We start from the raw sequence: 12,517 nt of genomic DNA, 5'->3' as shown, positions 1-12,517 counted from the left end.
TTGATCTGGAATATATTCACTGCTTCATGCTACAGTACGTGGTAAAGCTTGCAGTATGCCATGCTGCCTTTCGAGAATATTCTACAAGGGCAGACATGTGCACTGAAAAACGCAGAAATTATTTTGTAACTGACACCTGATTTACTGCACGTGTATTTAACTGGGTCAACTGGCAGGTTGCATGCCTGATGCAACGGGCTTTAGCAGTATTTGGTAATAAATTATTGCAGTCACATGATGAGTCTGCTCCAGGAATACCCCCAGTGATTTTGGAAGCACATTCGCCATAAGTAGCATGTTTGAACTGGCGCTGTCTATAAAAGACTTCATGCTGTGTGGACCTTTTGTTCACAACAGGTAGCTCGGTAGCAGTCTCAGCTACAACTCAGCCTCGTTGTTCCCAAAGCTTGTTTTTGAAGACGGTCATAGGCATCTCCAAGTAAATTTGGTGTCACACCATGTATCTGGGAAGTTGGGTGAAAATAATTTCTTGCTGTGTTTTAGCAATGTGTGCTTCCAGCTGGGTCACAGATCCATGCAGACAGGCTTCCTCACAATGTTTCAGCACTTGTGTTTCTCATTTGGGCCAGACATACTGGGAAAAACAGTTTTTAACTATTACAATCTGGCAAAGTTCCACTTCAGCTTGACTTTAGGTGAAAAGTAAAACAGAAAGCTAGGGAATAGATTTCATTTTTTTGTTGGTGACTCAAGTTAAAAGATTCAGCGAGAGGTACCATCTGAAGTGCCAAACTGATGGTGATTTTTGAGGACATATGTCCCTGTTCTTAAAAGACCTAATATCACAGAAAAGATATTTTACAAGAAGCGGTGCTTTAAACATTTATTGATCAAAGGAGAGATTCTTAATCTATGCATTTATGCAAAATGTAAACCACAATATTAACCTCCACTGAAAGCAGTTAAATATACTGTGCATTATTTGGAAGACATTAGAGATGTCATTTCAAGCATCTCAATTTTCTTCTGCCTCTTCTTAGTTTTTTATAATAAAGCGGGAATAGTGTGCAAAATCCTTTCAGACTTTCCTTCATACAAGATTGCAGCTTGCACATTCCTGAGCATGTTACACACCTCCCAACAAGTGGCAGGGATATTCACAGTTCTTAAGAAACTTCAGGACACATCTGAATTCTGCTGGATTCATCCACTCAACACCTGAATTAGTGTGGACATCAGTTTCTCTGCATAGATTTATTGGAGCTGGATTTGCGCTGCTGTTCAAGTAGTAGCTCCACGAGCGGGAAGTAAACGGCGGTTTCATTTCACGCTACAGCCTTCTACAGCTACTTGTCTCCACAAGTCTGTCAACTTTCTTTCAAGCAAGGTTGGCATCTGTAGTAGGAGGCAGTGGCAGTTGGCAATGGAATGCTGCTCTGCAGAAGCTGGTGGTTATTTTTTGGAAGCCAAGGGATCTATCAATTGCTTCAGTTACTGTGTAAGATACACAGTAACCCAGTCTAATTAGAATTCAAGTTCCAAGCATGCTTCAGTGCCCTGGGCAAGAGAGATTATCATTTGCTTTACCCTGGATAATGAGTGTCTTTGTTCTATAGAAGGCACATGACTGAAGCAGGTGACGTTCATTTGATTTTGAGACTTGAGGAGGTTAAAACTTACGCTGTGTGGTTCAGTCTCATTGGCTGTAAAGCAATGGTACGCTCCTAGGATATCCTGTTACATCTGATTGGGCTGGTTTCTAATTTTGTTATCATTACATTATCTATGGCATTATCAGACCATCTTCATGCTCGGTAAGTTTGCCTTTGTTGTCATCCAGGTTGCACGGTGATCCCTGGGCTGTGCTCTCTATGGATGAGCTCCACTGAAGCCTGCGTTTGTTTGCTTCCCTGTGATTTCACAGGTGCAGCCAGTCATGGAGTTCAGGCACTGCTTCCTCCTCTGAACGGATAAAAAAAAATATTTCCGATGAACCTAGAGAGTTGTTGCTGTGAAACGGTTTCTGTTTTGAAGAACTAAGAACCACAATTGTCCACCTCACAAACTTCTGCATGAAATGCAAAAAAAAAAAAAAAAAAGAAAAATAGTAATTTTCATGATAATTTATTTCTGCAGCCACTTTCTTTCATTTCATAAGTTTATGTCCTGCAGTGACACCAGTCTGACATTTGGATCTTCATTGGCTGTGTGAATTGCATGTCTTCAGTACTTGTGTGTGACTTGGCCACTTGTGCCTTCATTGAGGCTTCAGCCTTGCCATAAGAAAATATGACCATCACCAAGTGCACGCATAATTGCCGCACCAGGTAGATAGTAGTAGATGTGTTACCAAAGCTGGGATTATGACTGCCAGCTTTCATGTTGGTGGCTGTTCTGAAAGAATTATGTGGCAAGTTTAGCGTATTAAAACATATACTAAACCATATGGTAGAGCATACCGTAGATGTTGCTGTTTACCAGTTTGATTAAAGGACTTGGATCCTATATTAAAAGCAGATGAAGGGAAAGGGAAGGAAAGACTGGAGATGGATGCAGTTGTGATGTGAGGCACTGTGCAGTGGTACCCCGTCACCCCATCACCTGACACCCATTTCCACCTAAACATGAGGAGGAACTTCTTTCCTTTGAGGGTGGCAGAGCAGATGGTGGAGTCTCCGTCTCTGGAGACATTCCAAACCCATCTGGACATGTTCCTGTGCCACCTGCTCTGGGTGACCCTGCTCTGGCAGGGGGTTGGACTAGATGATCTGCAGAGGTCCCTTCCAACCCTATGATTCTATGACTCTATGATTCTATGACACAGAACCTGTGGCCATTAGTGCTAATAGGATAGGGACAATCACTGCCTCTTCCAACCACTAATTCTGTTAATACTTTGTCTCCTACTTGTTGCACCTGTGATTCTATCCAGCACGCGAGGATAAAAATGTGAAAGAAGCTGTACAGGAAGCAGATGTGAAATATTCCAATAACATAAAAAGAACAGTTTAAAGCTTGAAGCAGCGGGTTTAATGTCCTTCTCTAAACTGTTCCTTTTTGTAGTCGCTATTGCTGTAGGTAATAGTAGTATCTGTTGTTATTTGTCTTTGTACTCTGTTCTGTATTTGACTTACTTGTTTTTCATTGAATCCTCCTTTTGCTTCCATGTGACTGGGTATGAAGTACAGAACAAAAGTGAAGGAGAGCTACCCCTGCTTGAAGTTTCTCTAAACACTGTACACTTGCTGATGCTTGTTTGATCTTTCAGTCTTTTCTCAGCTAGACTGTGGTTCCAAAACTGACACGCTTTTAAAGACATATATGCTGAAGTTGTAGAAATATGTTATTTTGAGCTAAATGATATCCGATAAAGCACTAACACTGGTATTTTCAATTGGAAAATATATTTTTTTAAAAATCCAAGAGCAATCATAATCATTAAATGGTATGAGGAGGAGAAGAAGAAGGGATAGAAACTTTTACAGAAGTATGATGTTTCAGTCCAATGAGAGTGTATTCTGTGCCAATCTCTCACGTGAACATGCTGAGATCTGATTAGCTTTGACTTTTCTGATACTTATCTGCATAATTTGTTCTATATTTCCACTTTCTCTTCCTTAATAAGGAAACAAGCCACTAACTGAATCCTTGGGCCAAGTTCTATTTGTCAGTGTAATTTATTTGGGCTACAACCTGAAGATTAAAACATTCAAGTTACAGGGCCGTGTTCACGACTCCTTGCTCTTGGGTGGGATGGACAGTGGGCGTTGGGCACTGCCTGGGCAGTGGGTATCGGTGTAAGGTGGGTGTACAGAGAGCAGGGAACAGTTCATCCGCCAGGATACTGACTAGTTACATTGCTTGAGCAAAGATGTTTTTCCTACAAGAAAACCAGGAGTGGAATAGGGGGTGGAAGAAAGAGTGACATTTAACGTGACATTAGAGAGCCTGTTATTCATGGCATATGACGCTGACAGCTGGGGAATCGCAGTCATAAACTCTACAGGGGATGGAGATTAGTTACTAGTTGTACACACTCAGTGATTTGTTTTCTGTTCCCCCTCAATAAAACATACTTTGCTTTCAACATATACTGCCTGGTGTGACAGGCAGGACAGAGTGGAAAGAGGGAAGGATACTTGTGCTCAAGGGCTTTGAGGAAAGAAATCGTGTTTTGTTTGTTTTCTTAATTTGCAGAAGGTGCTCGCGCTTCTGCCTTTCTCCACTGCACGTATTGCTCCGGCTGCCGTGAGCTGCTCTCCAGGTGCAGCCTGGCCTTGGGCTCGCTTTGTTTTTCTTCATGTAACGCATGTAGTAAACGTGCAAAGCTAAAACCCAGATTAAATGCAGCACAGATAGCTGCTCTACCTGCATCCTCTGAGCTACCTCGTAATTGTGCTTTTTCTCGAATCGGAAGGCAGGCTATTGAGACCCAGAAATGCTTCTCGTTAGACAAGAACACTAATCAAGGCTGCCCTTTCTTGCCAGGGATTTTTATGCAGAGGGCATCCATTGGGCGAAGAGGTATGTCCATCACGAGAGCAGATGTCACACGGTGGCTCCCTGTCATGACTCACTTGTTGCCAAAGGTCAAACCAAGATGGAAAACCTTGAGCTGAAGCTGAGTCAGAATCGAGGGATGGTCACCTGAGAGACCCCGCTGGCTCTTCGCTGGGGTCGTGGGCCTGGGCCCCGTTGCCCTGTCTGCTGCCAGCAGGGAAACAGTGAGTCATCTCTCCCCAGACCAGATGGGAGAGCTACCCATCGGGAGAGCAAAACTGTATTTATTGCCTTCTTCCAGGTTCACCGTGGAGCCAAGAGTGTTGCATGTGAGCGAGCAGCTACAAAAGAAAAATTTAATTAAGAACCGAAGTCATAAATCTGTGGCAGTTTGTTTTCACCATGGCTTTATTTGATATTTGCCTTGAAAAAATCAACAGAGTCAAGGGCAAAACCATCTGTAATGAATGAAGTGATAGATTCATCCATTGTTTTCTCTTGCACCAGCGGGGCCCTGAGTCATGCAAGTGGCTATGAAGGGTCACCTCCCTCCATGCCACTGGACACAAGCTGGGCACGAGGGTCTTGGGTCAGTCTCCTCTGCGAGTCTAATTAGAAGTGCCTAACTGTCCTCGTACTGCCTGCTGCACTCTGCTCCCTCCTGCTCTTGGGAGTCTTTGAGGTTGTGCATGTCCATGGACCCGTGTCATCCTCTGGAGAAAAGAATGAATTTGGAAGAGCTGAAGTTAGGTGAGCAAAATAAAAGCCATGTCAAAAGTGCTAAAATTGAAGTTAGCCAGAGAAAAGGATGGAGGCAGGAGGAAAAGATCATCTGATTTGCTTCTGTCTTCTGGAAGAACATGAGCCTGGGAAGAAATAAATCAAACAGTGATATTACCTGGTTTTCTAAGCAACTTCCCTGGGAGCTCCAGTACCCTTGGGCCAAGAAATATTTGAAGTTCTGAGTGTACTGGGTCCTGGTGCAAATGTCTCCACCCGGCCTTCAGAGAAGACTCACGCTCTGACCGCTTCCTCCATGAAGTATATATAGAGAAGTTATGGCCCAGGCCCATTTTTAAGCAGCTTTCTATTTTTGCAGACCCACATACCAGCGTGTGTGGCAGTGCTGGAGCTGCCTGCCCCACAGCAGGCCAGCGGAGATGTCCTGGCAGGCAGCCTGCCCAGTGTTTGTGACCACTGTGCTGTGAAAATGACCTGAAATACGCTCATGGACATGGCTTCTCGTTTATATTACAGCAGAAAAGTTATTGTCCCTGCCAAAAAAAGACAAAAAGCCACCAAACAATAACATAGACATAAACGAAGGCTATAAATATGGAGATGGATAGTAGATAACTACAGGCTTTCTGTCATACACATGGCGTCCAGCTTGCAAAATGTCCTGTAGGTCAAGTTGTTGCTTGTTCGATGAGACGTAGGAGTCGGACCCAGTAAATAAGAGGCTGTCCTTGCTTACAACCCTCTGGTGACTGTGGGCATTTTGAAGTTCTTTGTCTCCTTTCTGGAAACCTTGCTCCTGTTCTGCTCGAGGTCCAAAATGAAGCAAGGTCTTTCCATCTCTGTGGCTCTTAAGGGCTGTTTATCTACACCACCCATCTGGTGGTGCAGTGTTGGCCACCAACCCTTCCTGAGGGTGACATCTCAGAATGGCATGACCATCATTCACTTTTCACAAACCCTTTATTCAGCTGCGGCTCCCCAGCACTTCATCTCCAGTAGAGCCACCGTGTGTCCCAGCAGCGGAGGGTGTAGGACAGCAGAGCAGAACTGCTGTCAAGGCCAAAAACCCTCCTGGGTTTATGCATGTCGGTAAAGCCCTGTAAGAAGCATAACACAGAGAACAACAGAAAAAGGGCTTTTGTTCTTGCATTCCTGTTGGCCTTTAAGTGAAGTGCTAAATCCAGTTCTACTCAACGTTAGTTTTGATTGTCCTCCTGCGAGGCAGTTGCGTGGTGAGAGGGGAATGGGCTGGTGTCAGGAAAACAAATCTCGGCTTTGCTGCTGTTACACTTTTGTTAAAAGTTTTAACTTAAGTCTAATTTTTCACTGACAGAGGATGAACACTGTTGTTCAGTGGGAGCTGAATGAACCTACCAGAGGGTGTTTCTGGAACCTGCCATACGTCTAGATTACAACCAGAGACCCTTCCACGAGCAACTGAGATTGCTTCCCTCTTTACCTAGCTTTTGTATTCAGAAGCCTTGATGCTTTACGTGCATTTCCCCTTTCTTTGGGAAATGTAGACATTGTAGGGCCCTTGCTTTGGTGTTTCCTGACTTAAATATTGTTTTTTGAAGAATTTAAAGCATCTCTGCCTTCAGAAAAAGGTGAAAAAAGGGATCTTTACTATGAGCTGTGGGTGACTGGCGGCACCAGCGCCGATACCCGAGTTGGAATGACTCAAAGCTGACTTTGTAAAAACAAAGCTTGTAGCTGGCTTTCTGTTTATTCACAGGGACTCATTCTCTTACTTCTCTATTAAAGCAGGTTGACTAATGCCCCCCAGCAGAAGTGTCTCCTACCCCTTCGTGCCTTCACAAGAGCGGTCCAGCTGTACCCCTGCTTGTTGCAGCACTTTGTCTGTGCGCAAAATACTATAGATTAATATAAATACAATGGTTTTTCTGGGATGTGCCTTTTTAAATGAGAAAGAAGAGACATAAATAAGGTAAAATATGATCTTTCTGAATGATTTTGCAGAGGTACACACATGCATAGAACCCACCATGGGTGTTACGGGAGTTTTGAGGAACGACTCTGCAGATGAGTTACGTTATTGGAGTTGCAGCAGCCAAGACATAATGCACTGCAAAAGAAACAAACAAACCCCGAGTACGTATTTCACAACAGGGAAAGCTGAATCTTCACTGCGTTATTTCATTACAAATGAATGAAAATTCATATTGTGTGTGATGCAGAAGGTTTTGATCCCAAGCTTTGGAGTGATAGCATAAAGCTGCCTTCCAGGGAGCAAAAAGTCCATTCTGAATCCAAAACTAATCTCCAGTGCTTTTTTGACTCGATATTGTGCTGAAATTCCTCTTCTAGAAAGAAAAGCAAACAGACAGTATTTTAATTTGAATCTGTCCTTCGTTGAAAGAGAGCACCTCAGAAAGCTGATAAAAACTCCTCCTAAATCAATGTGATTTCCGGCAGTATTTTGATGTTAATAAAACAATACTTTTTAACAAAAATATTACTTACTGAATGGTCTCAGCTGCCAGTGGATTTTTATCGAAGGAGCTGGCATTGCTCAGTTCTGCTTAAAAGACAGTCCGCTCCGGCATTCAGTTGCTCTGGGGCTTCTGTGTGTGACATAAAATTGAAAACAAAGTCGTCCTTCGAGTGCATGTGAAAACAGCTGAATATTTAAGGAAGAGAGAAGCAGGATTTGCTTTTTCATGTATGTAACGGACCTCTGGCCCCGACGTCTGGACTGCTACTCTCTTGTGTACACACATTAATCCCCACTGTTCATGCTACAGGGAAAGCAGCGGCAACCGCAGCTTCGCAGCTGAGTGCACCCCACCGTTATGGGATGCTCAGTGACTTCGTCTGCAGTGGAATCCACTCTCCCGAAGTCCGGGCCAGCACCCCTTCACCGACATTTTATGAGCAGTTCTTCATTTATCCTTAGAAGTAAGATATATTAACTAGTGCTAATAACATCTTTTTTTATTCAACAAGAGAGCTTGTCTTTTCTGACCAGAAATTTTTTAGTGATTGAAAAAAAAAAAATGAATCTGCTTTTCTTAGCTTCCATGGGCCAACATTAAGATGCAAGGTCAGGGCTCAAGTTTTAGTGGAAAACAGGGATAAGTAATGCCTGCAGCCCCTGAACACTGCCAAGTCTCTAATAGAGAGGAAGCTCTCTCATGAATTTGAAAGCAAGTTTGAAAAATCAATTCAAAGAATGTAATCAAATGCATAGAATGAGGCTGTGGGTACAAGTGAGAGCAAAAGGTTGCCCAAAGATCCTGGTACGTTAAAACATCGCACTGATTTTAGCAGACTTCATGCTGTGACTGCCCTTCTTAAACAGTTCTTTGCAATATTCATTTGTCAAAGGCTGAAATGTTATTTAGTTGTACAATAACACTGTAGCTGTGTAACAGCCATAGTTATTGCCAGGTGGTTAAGAACAGTTGATTTGCATTAATGCCTACAAACGTACTTTAGGCAGCAGGTTGCTACTGCCATCGCTGAGTTTCTGCTTAATTATTTATTCTGGACTGCCAGCTTTGGCACCTGATGTATAGACGCATTTAAGGTTGACTTCTGTTCAGCTGCAAATGGACTGCGTGCTATTGAAATCAGAAGAGTTACACACAGAGGGGTTCAGCGGCAGAAAGTGAAGTCCTTCCTAGCAGAAAGCTTAAGCTCTTCCCTTTACCATGAGCAGACTGGAAGATGGATGTAAAAAGCAGTGCTTTTGCAGCTGCAATCTAGTCATACAAGCAAGAAGAATAAATGGTAAACAAGGAGGGCTAGGCTGCAGTGTACCTGGAGAAGTTATCTCTTCTTCTCCTCGTCTCGGTCAGAATGCCCAGGGATGGATTGTTTGCTTCCCCCTGTACCGCAAAAACTGGAGGTTGTCAAACAAGCTCTGGGTTTCCAGTTCAGAACAAATAAGGAGGTGCTTCCTTACCCGACAGGTAGTTGAGCTATGAAACTCCTCGCCAAAAGATTCTGTGGATGACACATTTCTCCATGGGTTTGGGAGGAAACCAGAGAGTTCAAGGAAGAGAAGTCCATCGAGGTTTACTAAATAAACATTTGTGCTCTGTTTTCATTTTCTTGTCCCTGTCCCCACATCTCGCTATTGTCCGAATCAGGGTACCAGGCTGGAGGGTCCTTTGGCATGGCCCTGGAAGCTTGTTCTTGTATTCTTTAGTAATTCCCTTTCTGGAGTCTTTCCCTCCATTAAATCAAGTCCTTGTCTTTTTACCTGCAAAGCTTTACATAGCTCTGGTCATCTGCAAATGGTCCTTTTTGTCAGGTTCATGCCACCTTGTCCTTGAGCCAATGGTCTGTGCCAGTGCTCTCAGCCACACACCACTGTTTGTCAGGTTTTCACATCAACAGCTTTACGCAATCCAGCTCCAGTGCCTGACTCAGGCCCCCTGCGCTCTTTGCCATTTTTATTCTGACATTGGAATTTGGCCTGGGAGATCTTCGAGGCAGGGCCTGTCCTTGGGGTTTGGAAGAACATCTCTCCTTCTGCGTGCTGTGCAAAAGCCCAACAATACAGAATAATCATTAATCAAGGTTGAGAGAGCAGCGAGAGGATTTGTGTTGGCAGTGAAAGATGCAGCACCAGGAAGGAAGGGTTGAGCAGTGAGGAGGTGCCCAACGATGGCTGACCCTGGGTTCGTGACAGCAGAAACAGTGAACAAAGAACACCCTGTCTGACAAGCTAAAAGTGGTACATGAGGGATTTAGAATAGTGGTAGATATGCACCAGATTTGTTCAAAGGGCGGGGAGTTTATAGCTTTTATTATCTACTTGATTCTTCCTGTAAAACTGGAAATAGCAGTGTCTCTGTGGTGTCTTCTTCCAGACAGGAAAGGCAGAGGAGCACTTGGCCCAGTCGTAAGAACGCCGAAACATGCCCCGATGTGCCCTGTATCCTACAGCTACCTGGGCTGAGGCGTAAGGGCTGGTTCGGTGCTATTCAAGCAGTTATGGCATCCTCACTCTTTCTGGGAGCGACACTTATTTCTCACAATGCCAGCTTGCCCTTAGCTAAGATGGTGAGTCGATAAGAACAAACAATACAATATCAAAATATTTTTTATTTTTTTTTAAACTAAGGAGCAACAATCGATGCGTTTTAAGGACATAATTCCTACTTTTCTCAAATACGCAATTATTACGAGTACATAACAACGTGCTTGCTTGTTCTCTGACAGCGTCTTGGTACTGCCAGAAAGATTGTCAGTAACTTTTTACCAGTCCTGCCAAAGGAAAGCTCCTGAAATACACTGTAATGTCCTCCAAAGGCTGCAAGGGAAAGATGCGTGACAACAATTTCTATCTCTTCTGGTTTTACTTTTAATCATGCTGAAAGGACGGGTTGCCAGAAATGGATGCCATGAAAAGCATTAGGGATTACGCAAAACTGTTTTCACTCTACAAGTCAAACTCTGCCTCTTTCCTGCTAAATGCCCAAAACTCTCGTTCGCATCAGATTTTCCTTAAAGTGTTGGAAGGATGTGCAACTGAAGAATGAAAAACAGTGGATGTATTTCCTCAGGTGTCCAGTGAAGGACCAGCCTTCTTCTGACTGGTGAACCTCCTTCCTGGTCAGGATCTTCCTTCCTGAGTTTTTTCCTCCCTGCACAGCTTGGCTCAGGGAAGAAAACAGCTGGAACACGTTAACCAGTCGACAACCAGTATTCTGGAACAATTCCCTTCTGCAAAAAACAACAAAGCATCCAGCCAGTTGTTCCATCCACCTCTTTGGTCATCATTTTCCCCTCTGAAATTAGGAGGCACTCTGTCATTCTCACAGTCCCCATTTATCTGGGGGTCTTCCTCCTGGATTCTGACCTGGAGTGACCAGAGAAGCACCTTCCACCTTAAAAAAAAAACAACCAAACCCAGAAAAACTAGTAGACTGCTGTCTGATTCACTGCTACCCGAGGGCAGATAGGGATCCTAACCTGCAGCGGGTGTTACAACCAGCAACAGCTTCTGTTAATTGCAGTTGGGGCAATTATTTGAGCCCTTCCAGTTTCTGTATGCACTCTGGTCTGCGCTGTTATGATGTGGAGCGTATGTAGCCCACCGATGAACTCTTTGTCAGTCCCCGATGGCAGCCCCCCTAAAACACAACCGCTCAGCAAACTGATAGAGCTTCAAGAAGCTTCTCGTGCTCTGAGATGAAACATCATCCTGGTCTCATCTGGTGTATTTGAAATTTGCTGCCGAATCTCCCTCGGCAGTCGTGTTAGCGTGCCTTGCAGGTTTTTGTACATCTGGTGAGATCTGTCTCTTCCAGAAGAACTGATCATCGACAGTGGGGGTCTGATACCCTGGGAAGTACGAAAGTCACAGCATGTCCATTCCCACACAGCTTTGTGAAAATCAAATACTTTAAATGAAAGAATTTTCTTTTGGCTTCCTTTGATCCAATCATTTGTGAAAAGAATGGATGCAGGATATATTTGCTTTTCTTCTTCAACATGAAAACAGAGTAAAATCAACACACAAACTAAATTTCATTTTATTAGAAACCAAAACAAACATAGACCTACTTTTGAAGAGGCTAGAGAAAACACAAGAGGTGTTTCATGATGGAAAATATTTTGACATATTATTCTTTCAAAGATTTCCAGAGAGTCTTCTGAATTTAGGAATTAGGAAAACCCCAGCATCTCAGGAGCACACAGCTGTAAATAGGCAACATGCTTTCCAATGAACAGTGGCAATGAGGAGTAGGAATGCCTTGAAAAAGTTATTCTGAGACAGCTTTAGAGGCATCTGCCTTCTTCTTGTGTCTCATTTCCATGAAAAAATGATCTAATTCTTGTAACTTTTTGGACAATGAAGAAATATCAGCCCTCAGTGGTGTTATGGGCCATCAGCAAACTCATTGACCCCCTTTCTCAAACACTGAATGGAAAAGACCCTGAACATGGTTTGTTTCTATTTGGGTTTGTTTCCAAAGGAAGGGAGGGAGGAAGGGAGGGAGGGAGGGAGGGAGGGAGGGAGGGAGGGAGGAAGGAAGGAAGGAAGGAAGGAAGGAAGGAAGGAAGGAAGGAAGGAAGGAAGGAAGGAAGGAAGGAAGGAAGGAAGGAAGGAAGGAAGGAAGGAAGGAAGGAAGGAAGGAAAAGATCACATGAGGGAAGTAATGATTCTGGATAGTTAAGAGCATCTTGGGGATGACCCACCAGACATACCTGGGGAGTACAGCAGCAGATGTGGTTTCTGTGCATAGTTTCTTTGCAGGGGGAGCTGGAATGAGCCCTTATCTGCCACGGCCCTAAGTAAATGTCAGCTGTTAATAGAGGACTCAAAATCTGAACTCTA

This window comes from Larus michahellis, chromosome 9 (genome assembly GCF_964199755.1).
Source record: "Larus michahellis chromosome 9, bLarMic1.1, whole genome shotgun sequence".
Classification (NCBI taxonomy): Eukaryota; Metazoa; Chordata; class Aves; order Charadriiformes; family Laridae; genus Larus; species Larus michahellis.
This window is presented reverse-complemented; position numbering follows the sequence as displayed.